General features: G+C 34.2%; 1 long non-coding RNA gene across 1 annotated transcript; it reads right to left on the bottom strand.

Annotated features, from left to right (window-relative positions):
* Window positions 1-7,123: 7,123 nt before the first annotated feature.
* LOC116007331 lies at window positions 7,124-9,189 on the bottom strand. Its single transcript, XR_004095232.1, has 3 exons — window positions 8,843-9,189; window positions 8,316-8,421; window positions 7,124-8,227 (listed from the first exon to the last, which is right to left on the bottom strand). It is a non-coding gene; the product is annotated as an uncharacterized LOC116007331 (long non-coding RNA).
* Between the last annotated feature and the right edge of the window lie 6,237 nt (window positions 9,190-15,426).

Below are 15,426 nucleotides of genomic sequence, written 5' to 3'. Positions count from 1 at the left end.
ATATATATATATATATATATATATATATATATATATATATATATATATATATATATATATATGTATATACATATATATATATATGTGTATACATATATGTATACATATATATATATGTATACATATATATATATATATATGTATACACATATATATATATATATATGTATATACATATATATACACATATATATATATATATGTACACACATATATATATATGTATATACATATATATATATATGTGTATACATATATATATATATATATATATATATATATATATGTATATATGTGTACACATATATACGTGTATGTATACATATATGTACATATATATGTATACATATATATATATATGTATATATGTATATGTGTACACATATATGTATATATGTATACATGTATACATATATATGTATATATGTATACATATATATGTACATATATATATATGTATACATGTATACATATATACATATATATGTATACATATATATATATATATATATATATATGGTTAGGTGAAAGTTTCCTTAGGTGAAATATAGGGTTTAATCTCATCCCTTGATCTAATCCAAATCAAGGGTCCACAATGAAAATATTTTTTTTTTAAAACGCGGTGGCATTATGTTAATTTTTTGTAAGTTAATTTATTTTTTGTCTTTCGATGCATTTTTTTCATTCTTCTAGTACACATTTTTCCTTCTTTGAGTACACAATGTTATCTCTTCTAGAGCACACAGTTTCTCACTTCGAGTGCACATTGTGAAGCCTTCGAATTTTTTAAGATGGTAAGTGTTGAATTTTTTATAAAGAGCAATTGATCTTGAATAAATCAATGGCTGAGATTTATCCGCATTTTTTCACCTGAGAGCTCCTTCGCACTTTATCCTAAGCGCGCGCGCGCGCGCGCACACACACACACACACATATATATATATATATATTGAGTGGTGCATTTTCTAACATTGAGTGGTGTGAACTGCACGGGAAGGCACGACCACATTTGAATAGATTTCTATACACACACACACACACCAGCCAAGGTCCCCCGAGTTTGATGGTTTTGCCACATATAGTCTTTAACTTTCAATTCAACATCACGTGGTCCTCCAACTTTCAAAATATTACTATTTGACATCCTGCCGTTACTTTCTTCCGTCTGCGGCGTGTAATCCAGGGGTAAAATCGTATTTCTCTTATATCAACGCGAACTGAATCAAAATATCCCCAATTAGGTATGAAAAGAAAAATCCTATTAGGCGTAAAGAACCCTAATCCCAAATGCAAAGCCAGAAAATGAACGAGAAGAAGAAATCATCAACTTACTGAAAATATTTACTTACTTATGAACAAGGCATCGACTTGTTGAAGGCAAGATAAACAAGGGTTCTACACAACGACATTGGAAAGGTATGTCGACAATCGAATTGAAGTTTTAGATTATGCATTTGTCGTTAATGGTTTTTACATATGGAAACCTATTGGTTTGTCTGATTGATGTTGTTAAATTTTATGTGTGCTTTGCTATAATTGTCAGTAGATGAAAGTTGGTTTTTAGTGGGAGATGGAAAGTGAGTTTCGTCCTCAAGAAGTTGCTAGAAAGAAATTGTCTAGAGAGGGATTAAACACAAGTGCATTGAGTGTTTGAAAGCTAACCCGAAAAGAATAGGGTTTGCGTTGAGTAACAAGTGTAAAAGAAAGCAATTGATTGAGTAAAGACAATGATAAAAGAGAGGATTTATATCAAACAACCTTGCATAGATACTTTTGAGTGTTCTAAGATTCTAAGCTGAGCAATGCTTAATGATGAAAGTGAGGGAGCGGTATAAGTGCCAACGCCACTCTCGTGGACATTGGACTACCACCTAAGTCTTAGTCTCGTTCTCATAACAACTAGGTTAGGTGAGGCAATTAAACAAACACTTGGTGTACTCATTCCCTTCTAACTCCCTTTTCTCAAAGGCTAGTTAGAAATGTTATAGGTTTGGCTATGGTGAAACCTTATTCTCATAGGTGAGACACCAAATCCAATAACCTCTTGCAAAGTTGGGCTCTAACTAAACAAGAGTCAATTTAATTCACCAATCTCATAATCAAATTCATCATAAAGACATTGCAAGATCTAAATTTGACAATTCAATTCACATTGGCATCCATACAAGGAAACTCAATCCAAATCCCTAGAGATGATTAGCTACTCATGATAGAAATGCAAATCAAAGAAGCTATAGAAGCAATGAACATTGATCTCAAGATCACAAAGCAAAGTAAATGCAAGAATTGAAAATGAAAACCTTATCTTGATACTTGAAATTGAAAGAGTAAATCTGAAATTTGATCTTCAAGTGCAATTACAAAGTGAAATCTTCCTCTAGATCTTTCAAATGTTGATGGATTACAATGTAGGAGTGTTTGGGAGAGTTTCTATGGAGAAAAATCTAGAGAGAGAAACACAAAAAACAAAAAGTTCCCTAAAAATAACTGCATCATGGTATTTATAATCTAAAATTCACTCCAACTAGCAGTTTACTGGACACGAGGTCTGGTTTCTAGGTCATTTTCACCTTGTAGACGTCCGAACTGGCCTTTGTGGTCTTCATGAAAGTTGTATCCCTTTGAGTTGTCGTTCTAATTCCACTTGAATCACCTCATTTGGACACTTCTAGCTCGAGATATTTCTCAAAATACTGAAACGTCACTTGATAGAGAAAAACATAGTAGAATGGTGTCACGTTGGTGGTCCAGGCGTGACACGTCTTCACTTCAAAATTTATCTTTCTTCATCTTCTTTGTTCCTTTGGGTCCCCGGGTCATGTCATGATACTTCCAACTCTCTCTTTTCACTTTCTTGATCTCTAATGACTCACAGAACACACCTTTGTGCCAAGATAACTTCAAAACACATCCAATTGAGCTCCACTTTACATGATGTTACAATCAGTGCCTCCAAATCACCTATATGACACAAAGGAATCAAATAAGCACATACTTAGCTTCCAATTAACATGAAATCATATGATTTTGATATCAATTGTGCACATAAAAGTACGAAGAATTTGCACTTATCAGTAGAATGGGCAACAATATTGGTATTTTTATTGGGGGAACATGGGGACCATGTATTGGTGTTTTCTGAAGTGTAAAGCATTAATATGTTTTTTAATGTGAAAAGTAGTTGGGAGTTGAGTTATATTTGTGAATTAGTATTGTGTCTGTGTTAGCTTTATATTGGGGGACCACATGTGCGTTGTTTTAGCCATAGGGACCACTTGGTTTGGGGTTAGGAAACCAATACTGTTTATGCTTTATAATGGGGAAAATAATTCATTTTTACGTATATTCTATCATTTTAATTGCTTTACAGATAAAAGTGAATATGAGTTTAAGGCATGATGGGAGGATAAATGAAACTCATCAAGCTACTTATGTTGGAGGGGAGATAAGTTGTTTCAATAATATGAATGTGAATGAGTGGGGATTGTTCACACTAAGGGATAAGGTTAAGGAGTTGGGATATGACATGATAGATAGTATGAAGATGTTTGTCAATCTATCAAATGGGTTGATAGAGTTAGTTTTAAATTTTGAAATTTGGAATTTAGTCAAAGAAATAGAGTTGCATAATGAAATAGAGATTTGGGTTGTGCATGGTGAGTTATATGTAAGTGAAGATCAAAGTGATGGGGATTTAAATGAGTCAAGAAGTGATGGTGAATGAGAATCTAATTCTGATGTTGAGGTTGATCAAAGTGATAGGGTTTTAAATGACATAGACTTTGAGAAACATGTTAATCCAAATGCAGAGTTTGGTGGGATAGAAGATGATGATGTAACTGGTTTTATAGTGCAATGTGATGAAAATTTAGAAATTAACTTTTCATATGAGGGCAGTGACAAAGATAGTGATAAGGAAGAACAAAAACAATACAATCTACCAAAATTTAGAAGCAAAAGTGAGATGACTTCACCAAAATTCTGCATTGGCTTAACCTTTGGATCTAAGCAAGATTTTAAGGATGCAATTTATAATTATGCAATGTCTAATGGTAAGGAAATATTGCATGTGAAAAATGATAAGATAAGGTGCGTTGTTGAGTGTAACGAAGTAGGATGTCCTTGGAGAATTACTCTTAGGAAACAAGTAGCAAAAAAAAAAAAAAAGATTGGAGAATAACAACAACAATAATTGATAAATATGATGGATGTTGTTGGAATAACACTAACTATATGGCTAACTCCACTACAATTGCAAAAAGGTGGAAGACTGAAGTTGCAACACATTCTACTTGGATTCCCTTTGAATTTCTAAAAAAAGGTGTCAACTACTGATGAAATAATAATCTCAAAGCGGCAAGCATATATGGAAATGAAGAAGGCATGGTTTTTCATTTATGGTGAGGAAGAATAGTGTTTTAATAAATTATGGAGTTATTGCATGGAGATTCAAAGGACTAATCCAAGTAGAACATGCTTTGTGAAATTGAGTGATATGTTTTATGATGGAAAACAAAGGTTTATAAGGTTTTACATGTGTTGGGAACCTGTAAACAATGGTATAAGTACTATCGTCCTATTATTGGGGTAGATGAGTGTCATTTAAATGGACTGCATGGGGCCTAGTTGTTGTTAGCCATTAGAGTTGATGGAAATGATAGTTTGTTTCCTCTAGCATATGCAGTAGTAGAATGGGAGATTAGGGATTCTTGGAGTTGGTTTTTAGAGCAACTAAAAAAGGATCTTTCAATAACTCCTATAGATAAATTTCAATTAACATTCATTTTAGGTATGTGTGTATCAACTTTTGTACTTACTGGTAACTTACTTTATCATCCTGTATTTTATCAACTTTAGTGGTAACTTTATCATCATGTACTTGTTGTAGATAAGCAAAAGGGTTTACTCCCAGCTTTTGATTCTATTATGTCAGTAGTGACTCACAGGTTATGTGTGAGACATTTGCAATGGAACATGAAACAAGTTGTCTTTACAGGAAGGGCAATTAAAGATGGGTTTTGGGAAGCTGCTAGGGCACCACTGTGAATTCCTTAACAGCAGCTATGAAGAAATTCAAGAGCAATGATGGCAAGGCATATGAATGGCTATGTTACAAGCATCCCTCTAAGTGGTCCATGTCACATTTACTACAACAGCACATTGTGATATTTTAGTGAATAATATCTGTGAGTGTTATAATGCTATTATCTTAGATGCTAGAGAGCAACCCCTAATTAGTTGCCTTGAAACATTAAGAAAGAAAATAGTGCATAGGCTGTATGACTGTAGGAAGCAAGCAATGAAATAGACTGTACCTATATGTCCTAGGATTGTTCAAAAAATAACTTTGAATGAAAAATTAGCTGGGATTATACAGTCATACAAAGTGATGACAACTTGTTTGAGACACGTGGGGTAATGAATATTTTATTTGAGCAACATAATGTTGATTTAGGTAGAATGACTTGCACTTGTAGGAGTTGGGACTTGAGTGGCATACCATGAAGACATGCCATAAGTGCAATATGGATGAAACATGGTAGGGGTTTAGTGAATGACTATGTACACCTTTCTTACTTCGTTGAAACATATTTGAAGTCGTATGGAGGTAGCATAAAGCCCATGGCAGGTCCTAATGAGTGTCCTTCAACTGATAAATAGCCCCCTCTTCTACCTCTATACACTGCCAAACCAGGAAGACCCAAATGATAAAGCCCAGGAAGACAATTCTAGTTGTAAAAGTTCTAGTAACAAATGATTCACTACCAAGAGCAACTGATACATTGCCAATAGCCTCAAATGCATGTGCACTGCCACTACAAAAAGATGAAAATGATAGTTGGTTGGCAATATTGACATTGATGTAGTGGTGTCTCAATTGCTTCAAAACCCAACATCACCACAAGTTAATGTTGAGGAAATTGCAATTACAAGTCAGCCACCTATACTTGGAGAAGAAGAAGAAGATATTCAAGAACAAGTCATCAACAATGCAAACCAATAGTTGGAGAGGAAGAACGAAGGCATGACCCTACTTGGTAGAAGATATAGGACCCGTAACACATGTAAATCAAAGTTCCAAAATACAAATGATGATCCAATCGACATTAACAAAGTATTGGCAAGTGCTAGATAATTGTAATCTTCTCACGTAGCCTTGTGTATGATAGTCTCATTTTGATTATGTATTGGCAAGTGGTAGATAATTATGATTTTCTTTTGTCACAACCAATAGCCTTTTTGCATGAAGTTGTGTGTGTGTGTGTGTGTGTGTTGGGAAACAATACTGTGTTTTGAAAGATTATGATTGAATGGAAGGCAATATTTGGCAAAATTTTTTGTCACAACTAATATCCCCACTGATTATGTGTTTGCTTCTTACTTGAAAAAGGCTATGTTTGAATGGCATGCAAATTTTGGAATTTTTTTTTTGTCATAATAGTATCCCCACTCATTGTGTTTGTTTGTTACTTCAATTTATCTCCTTATGCAATCAACAAGGCAACAAAACCAATAATATCAATAGCACATATTGCAAACTCAAAGCAATCAACAAGGCACCAAAACCATCACTACAAGAAAAATCGCAATTCGCGACGGAAAAATTCCGTCGCGAAACAGCCAAATTCCGTCGCGAAACAGGTTTTGCGACGGAATTCGTTCCGTCGTCTATCAGCTCTTCGTATCTCCGTTTGCGATGGAAAAATATGGCGACGGAATCGCGACGGAAATATTCCGTCGCGAAATACGGCGACGGAAATATTCCGTCGCGAAATACGGCGACGGAATAATTCCGTAGCGATTTGGCAACAAAATATTAAAAAAAATTAGGGAATCTGCGTCTGTTCTTTGTACAACAGACGCGAACCCTTTAAAAAATTAAAAAAAAAAGTAAAATAAAATAACAATATTCCTTTTTTGCACACGATAACTCTCAATATAATGAAATTAGAATTCCAAAAATTACAGTATTTCAATCTAAAACTAAAAAACTAAAAAATAATGAACGAAATTACAATGATAAATATGTTACACAGTACACATTAAGTAAAAAGCCTCTATCGTAATGATAAGATAAACGCAATTAATTCTAAAAAATAACATAATTCTAATACATTATCAATTCACATTAAGTTCACCTAATAATACATCATCATTGATCAACATTTAGTAACTAATAATAGTCAATTGAAGTCTAAACAACAATATAATAGTCCTCACGAATAAAAATTCAAAAGTTATCCATACATAAATTATAAAACCTTCATAAATTTAGAGTTCAAATAAAATATAAAACTTAAATGGTTATAAAGTAGTTCTACATGATCAATTGCCAATAGCTTTGCCCAACTATCTCTTCCAATCTGGTCAATTAAGGAAACCAAAGGAAGATGATGCCAACACTTCAATCTGTTGCATGTACCTGTGGAACCGCAACCAAAATAAAACAAAGTAATGACAGTTTTTTTATTTTGACTCATCTTTATGAATATAAGTAAAATATATAAAGAATACTTACAGGTCAAGTCTACAGCAGTTAGATAAAAGATCTTTTAAACAAACCATTTAAACTTTAAAAATATAATGGGAGGAGAGGAGTATTCTATAGCTTTCCTTGGCTTTGCAAGTAAACAAGAATAAAAGAATAGGGTTTTTGTGAAAACTACTCCAGAAGGCATTACATATGGCATCAACACCTTTTGAATACAAGGTGTTCACTGGCACTGGAATGAAACTATGCTAGAAGTTCAAAAACTCTATAGTTAATAGTCTTACTAGTTGAATAGCATTCAAGGATAAGCAAAACGATTTTAATAGGATAGTTTCACAACAACAAAAACATATATACATCTAGAAAGCTAACTAAATGAGTGGTAAAACACATATATCACTGAACTAATACTTAGAGGTGCTGAAAAAAAGTAACAAGTCAATAAAGAAAGCAGAATGGAAAAATACAGTCACCGAGTTGCCAACCATCAGTTGCATACTAACCAATCTCTTGAGAACTGCATCATTCCACCTAGTACAGGAAACTGCAAATAATGCACTCTTTTAAAGAGAAAATCAAACCGGGGTTGCATACCATAATAGCCAAAGACAACTCGTGGATTATTCAGTAGCAAATTAGCTGTTTTATGTTCTTTAGTTAAAAATTGATTAAGCAAATGGAAAATCAAACCTTTGATGTGGCCCTAATCCTACTTTCTTTAATCTCTTTATTGACCTGCAGTATGATAACAGAAGCATTATATACATCATATGAAACAATGAACTTACTGCATCATTTAAAACAGATTCACCAAAGAACTTACTGCATCAAAAGCAAAGTTGAGTACTTGGATCTAGAAGATCAGATTGCCACATTGAATCTCCCAAAGCAAAACTTCATAAAATCATCATAGAAGGGTCTCTTGAATACTGCAAAGGAAATTAATAATTAGCTAATTGCAAACCAATCGTTATGTATGAACAAAATTAGCCTAAGGTCATTGACTGATTAAAAATTTGTAAGCTATTAAACTCATCACAGAAGGGCCAAAACAACATTAGCTAACTGCAAATCAATCATTATATGTGATAGAATTAGCCTGAGAACATTGTGTCAATGTGTCGCCAGAATTATGTCATGATTCTCATGATTCATGCAAGGGAATGAAGTAATAAATTGCTAATTGTAATCAAGCATTACACTTAATTATCTACCATTAAGAGAATCAACATTAATATATAACAACAAAAATTTGAAATAAATAACCAAAAATCGAAATAAATAACAACAATTCGAAATAAATAACCAAAAATTGAAATAAATAAATAAAAATTCGAAATATTAACTTACCGACGGTGGCGTCGGCCGTGGCGTGTGGAGTCGGCGGCGTCGTCAATGGCAGCTATATCCATCAATGGCGGCATCCATGGTGACTTTTACTGTAGGTCACGGAAGAGTGGCGAGCGTCGGCGAGGAGGAGATGGCGGGCATCGGAGATCTGGAGATGGTTTCGCTGAGATTTGTTTCACTAAAGTGGAAGGGAGAGGTAGCGACCGTAATGAAGTGAGAGACGGCGACCATCCTGGACAGCCGGCTGGAGCTTTGTTGTCTGGTAGTGGAGGAGTGGGAGACGGCAACGGCAGGTTGAGCAGACGGCGACTGTTCAAGCATTGGAGCAGAGGAGAATTGAAGGAGGCGGCTCAATGTAATTAGAATATTAGGGTAGGGTAGAACTGTAGAAGAGTTATATTATTTTACTTCTTTCTAATTGCGACGGAAATGCTTCATTTGACGATGGAAAAAAACTTGGTCGCCATTTTTATCGCAATTTAGCGATGGAATATAAATTCGTCGTCTTTTCCGTCACTAAATAGACAACGGATTTTAAATCGGTCGTATTTTTTGTCGTAAATATTTTGCCGCCAAGATTTCGCGGGTTTTGTTTTCACTTTGCGCTAAAAATCGCGACGGAATTAGTTTCCATCGTGAATTCCGTCGCAAATTAGCAACGGAATCTATTCCGTCGCAATATCCGTCGTTACATTGCGACGGAATAGTATCCGTCGCGATTTTCTGTCGCGACTCGCGAATTTTCTAGTAGTGCATTAAAATCAATATCACCACCGTTCAACATTTTAAATGAACTAGTCCAAATAAACTTACAACATCAATTTCCTGAGAGCATTCTAACAAATCCTACAGATTGAGTACTATAATAGGTAAACACATGAAATACGAATCCAATTGCAAATACTAATACAATTGTGATTTTGCAACAACTATTTTTATTAGACTTCACTACTTTTTCCTTAGTAGCAACTTCTAACATAGCCTTTAATTTCTTGATATCTTCTTTGTCTCTAATTATCCTCTTCAATAGCCATGGTATTATACTTGTTGCCCTTGGATACATTGGATGATTTGCCCAATCAAATAAACCACAATGGTTCCTTCCCCAAAACAAAAAAACAAAAAAAATCAAATAAAATTTGTACTTCCATGCAAAAAAAAAAAAAAAAAAAAAAGATTCAGAACACTGATGTGAAAAAATACTAAAAATTAATAGAAAAATTCACTCAATGATGATTTAGAACATTGCCAAAACCCCTTACTGAGATTGTGATCTGTGCAAGAAGTTCGAATAACCAGTTGATTCCCACATTGACACTCTCGAATGTGTATGGGGTTTCTAAAATTATATCTCCTCCTTGTACTACTTGAAGAAGATGGCATTATTAGTCATGAAGCTTCTTGAAGATGATGAATTTTGTTGAAGAAGATCAATTTAGGGTTTCCAATTCCAGGTTGATCAAGGATGCGATGCTAGATATGCTTTTTTTTCGCCTTAAAAATTAATAAACAAAGAAAAAGTATGGTTTTACCCCTGGATTACACGGCACAGACGAAAGAAAGCAAGGGCATGATGTCAGAAGGTAATATTTTGAAAGTCAGAGGACCACAAGAAGTTAAATTGAAAGTTTAGGACTATATGTTGCAAAACCACCAAACTCGAAGGACCTTGGCTGGTGTATATATATATATATATATATATATATATATGGGAGTGACTCTGGTGCGAAGAATGCCATAGGTGAAACATGCGGATAAATCTCGGCCTTAGATCAACTTTTCTTTTTTTAAAAACAATTCACCACCTACGATCTTCAACAATGTGCACCGGAAGGCACAACAATGTGTTTTGGAAGGCATAACAATGTGCTCTAGAAGACAAAAATGTGCATTGAAAGGCACAAAGATATGAAGCAATTATTGAAAAGAATAAATTTAATATAGGATCTTCAATACATATCATAAACGACCAAAAATAATAAACAAGCAAATGAGATTCAACTCAAATAAGTAATTAGTGATCAAGATTAAATGATCTTTATTTAAATAAAAGTTCGCCACCTACCAATGCTCAACAATGTGTAGTCCAAGGCAGAACAATATGCACTTCGAAAGCACAACAATGTGCTCTGAAAGTCTCAACAATGTGCTATGGAAGGCATAATGTGTACTCTAAGGAAAATAATATACACTTTGAAGGCTAACAATGTGCTCTAGAAGGCACAACAATATAGTCTAGAACTCTGGAAGGCTCAATAATGTACTCTTGAAGAAAATTAAAGTTCTTTGAAAGGCACATCAGTATCCACTAGAAGGCACAACATTGTGCTCTGAAAGGTACAACATGGTGCTCTGCAAGCAGGAAAAAAATGCTCTAAAAGACAAAAAATTAACTTACAGAAAATTACCATAATGCTACCACATTTTTTTAAATAGCTTCATTCTTACCTTTGATCTGGACTGAATCAATGAATGAGATTAAATCCTATTTTTCACCTAAGTGGGTTTTTTCACTTGATCTGTTGTCTCTCTCTCTCTCTCTCTCTCTCTCTCACACACACACACACACACATATGGATCATATGAGAACAAGTTCGTAGGAGAAAACTAATAAGTAATCACAACTTTACATATGGAAAAATTGAACAAACCAGATCATATTTTAAACCAGATCAGATTAAAAAAACGTGGTAGTAGTTTCGTAATTATCCCCAACTTTACTATGCCAACATGAACACTAAAATATGCTATTTAGTATTAACGTTTTGCACATTTAGTGTTAACATTTTTCATATTTAGTATAAGGGTTTCGATTTTAAAGTTTTATGACTGAGGTTTTTATTTTATTTGGTCTAGTTGTTCACTTTTTACTGATTAAGGTCTAACATTTACAGTTTTGCTTTAAAAATTAACTTTTTCGTTGATTTAATAGAATTTACCAGGTTTGTATATATATATTTTTTGAGTAAACCAGGTTTGTATATTTAGTTGTTAAAGATTGCATATTAAGTGTTAATGTTTGTACAGTGGAGTTGATGTTTAGCAAACTGGCAAGACTCACAATTTAAAGAAGGCATATGATGAAATTGCAGACGCATCTTTTTTTAACAAAGGTAAAGAAGAGTTACCCAAGCGACAATGAGCTTTAAAGGGAGTACCCATCCCCAAGCAGGCAACTATTTTCGGTATATGGGAATCAAGAATGTAGAGACCACCAGACTCATGTTCCTTACCAATAATTTGCTTCGTCGTAAGATCCTGAAACAAATAGTGATTAGGGAAAAAGGTTATATAACAATTCAAAGCAAAAGTGATTTGACTAACAAAGAGCAAATTAAAAGAGAAGTTGAGGAGACTTAAAACAGATGACAACGGAAGGTTAGGAGTTAGATTTATAGTACCAATACCAAGCACCCTCAAGGTGGAACCATTAGCTAAAGTGACATGAGAAATGGATGGAGAAGAATGAAAAGTAAACATGAGGCTAGCTGTCATATGATCCATGGCTCCTAAATCAATAGCCATTTTGGAATTATTCACAGCCATAACGCCAAATAATAAGGTACCAACACGCCCAGCAAGCCAATAATAACAAAGAAATGAAAAATCCAGTCGTAACCCAACAGTTGGAAACTGCCTGAACCAAAATAACACAAAAAGATGTTACTCGAACCTCCAATGGCAAAACTAAGCCTAGAACGACCCCAAACTTGGCAGACCGGTCAATCGGAGACCGACGACTTCTCTGGTGCTGGCGGTGACATTAAACGGACAGCGAAGCTCTTGACCCAAACTTTTACCGTGAGCACAGAAGAAGAAGAAGAAGAAGAAGAAAACAAAATCTCTGCTTTTTTTTTCTTTCAAACTTGGAGCTTAGATACCATATTAAATGGAGAACTCTATATTTTTCATATATTTCAGTCAAAGGAATACACCTATTTGTACAAGAATGTACATGCTAACTAAGTTAAGGATCGGAAATAAATCTCTAAGAATATGCATAGGATCCCTAAGATCATATTAAATATATTCCTACCATATAATGTCTAACAAATTTAAAGGCATCCAATGCTTCATGTTTATGATGAAGTAAATACACATAGGTAAATCTAGAGAAATCATCTATAAAGGTAATGAAATATTTTTGACCCAGCATATCCATATCAATACAGCATATGTCAATATGAATTATCTCTAACAATGTTGAACTTCTGCGGACACCTTTCTTTGACTTGTTAGTCTGCTTGCCTTTAATGCAGTCTACACAATTCAAGAAATCAGAAAATCTAAGGTACAATGTACCCCATCTTTAACTAATCTTTTAATGTGTTCAATGGAGATATGTCCCAATCTCTGATGCCACAACATTGAAGAGCTTTCATTAATAATATTACACTGTTTGGTTCCAGTTTGATCATGTAAGGAATTATAAATTATTTTGTTTTGTAAGTGAATGCGATAAATACCATAAGACAATGTACTATTTCCAACACAAGTAGAATTATTAAATAATTGAAAATACTTATCTAAAAAAGTAAATCGGAATCCCAACAGTATAAGTCTAGAAACAGAAACTAAATTTCGTGAAAAATTTGACACATAAAATGTCCTTTCCAACACTAAAACAAAACCGCTATCTAAAATCAAATTGCAAGTTCCTACAGCCTCAACAGACGAGCCCATCTTGTTTACAGATAAGATGCTCCGCTCATTTGCATTGGTTGTCTCAAGTCTTGCATATCCTATAAAGAATTTGCAATGTGGATTGTTGAACCAAAATCAATCCACCAAGTGTTAGTATTAACATCTAACATATTGGATTCAAAAAAAACAAAGGAGGAGATTATACCTTTTTCAGGCATCCAATTTTTAAGCTTAGCAGTCTTTCTTCGTGTGCCCATTCTTTTTACAGAAGAAGTATTTCTCTGCCTTCATAATGTTAGCTTGAGGGGTTACTTTTTCTTTCCCTTTAGCCGCAGTGGAATGCTTTCCAGATTTGGCTTTAGGCCTCGCTGTTGCAAGCATGACACTCTCCCCTTGCTCTACAAGCCTCCATTCCTCTTGCACACACATAGTTATCAGGTCATTAAGTGTTGTACTAGGAGAGAGAGTATTTACACCACATGATTCTGGAAGTTTTATCTCCAACTTGTCAAGTTGAGCCGCAATATCCCTTAATTGCATGGTGTGACTGCGCACACCTTTGGCAGTGGAAAAAGAATGGAGGTAAATTTCATGATCAAGGTGTTTGCTAATGCTTTGTTTGAACCGACAAATTGATCATCAATAGTCTTAATTAATGTAGTCTTGGACTTTCTAAATGCGATCAACCGTACCACGAATATCACTTGGAAGCGGGGACTTTAATGAACAAAATGCATAGACGATTAGATTGCTCCCATCTAGCATAAAGTTCTTTGGCTTCCACAGTGATAGCTGTAGGTTCTAGATGGTTGATAGCATAATACATTTCTAGCCAGCCAAAATAGAGGAGAATAGCGTCTTTCTATTCTTTATGATTGTTTGCATTAAGTATGGGAACATCAATGTTATATGACAGTTTGTACATTTTGAGGTGCTGAAAAAATGATTATAAGTTGGTTAGAATTTGAGGCACAAAGGAACTGAAGTGCATATTTTACCAATGTAAATTTATGCAAAAGATAGATTCAAATGCCATAACAATTGTTTGTGGGCTAAATTTTTAGGAAAAATGAACCCATCAAGCCAAATGGTAGAACTTGAGAAAGGGCACTGTTTGGATTTTTGGATGTTCTATCCTTAATGATAAAACCAGCAAACTATGTACCGATTCGTAATCCCTGTGGGTAAATTATGAACATAGTTCAGTATTTCATCCTAATCAATCCTACAAATCCAACAAAATTGCCTGTGGGTTAAATTTTTGTCATATTGCATAGAATTAATTACATGGGTATTGCCAATTCTTTATGTGAGTTAAACTAAAGACAATTCAGTCAGTTAAAGAGGTTGTGGCTACTCTTTAATTAACCAAAATTGTAATCACTTGGCAAAAGAGAATTGAAAGCCGAGCAAACAAACTATACTGACATGTAAAAGACAATTCTCAAGTATACTTTCAAGAAAGTTGGTTGAGATGAAGCTCAGTTAAATACCAACCCCTTAGACAAAGTAGCATCTCAAGGGGACTAGTAGCAACAAGGCATTTAAGCCAGGGCCATAGAACTAGTATTCCTTCACAGGAAACTTCCCTAGTTAATGTGTTCTCACATTCAATATATAGCAGTTTGATGGATTCTAAACCAAAAAAGGAGAGTTCGTCTATGGTTTAGGCTTTTAAAATGGTGAACTGTCTTTTTAAGGTGCTTTGATGTGCTTTAAAATCTTTAAAAGGCACGAGCGGAGTAATAATGAAACAGTGTAATAATATGCGTAATTTATCCTTAAATGACTAAATTCACCTTAAAGACACTATATCATGAAAATAGACATTTAATTTAGACCTAAAAGGCTCTAAATTCATCCTTTAAAGAACATACTTTTCTAAAGGCAGAATTATAATAGTCAAATAATTATTGCAATAAACATACAAAGCATGCTCA

This window comes from Ipomoea triloba, chromosome 15, assembly GCF_003576645.1.
Source record: "Ipomoea triloba cultivar NCNSP0323 chromosome 15, ASM357664v1".
Classification (NCBI taxonomy): Eukaryota; Viridiplantae; Streptophyta; class Magnoliopsida; order Solanales; family Convolvulaceae; genus Ipomoea; species Ipomoea triloba.
This window is presented reverse-complemented; position numbering and strand designations above follow the sequence as displayed.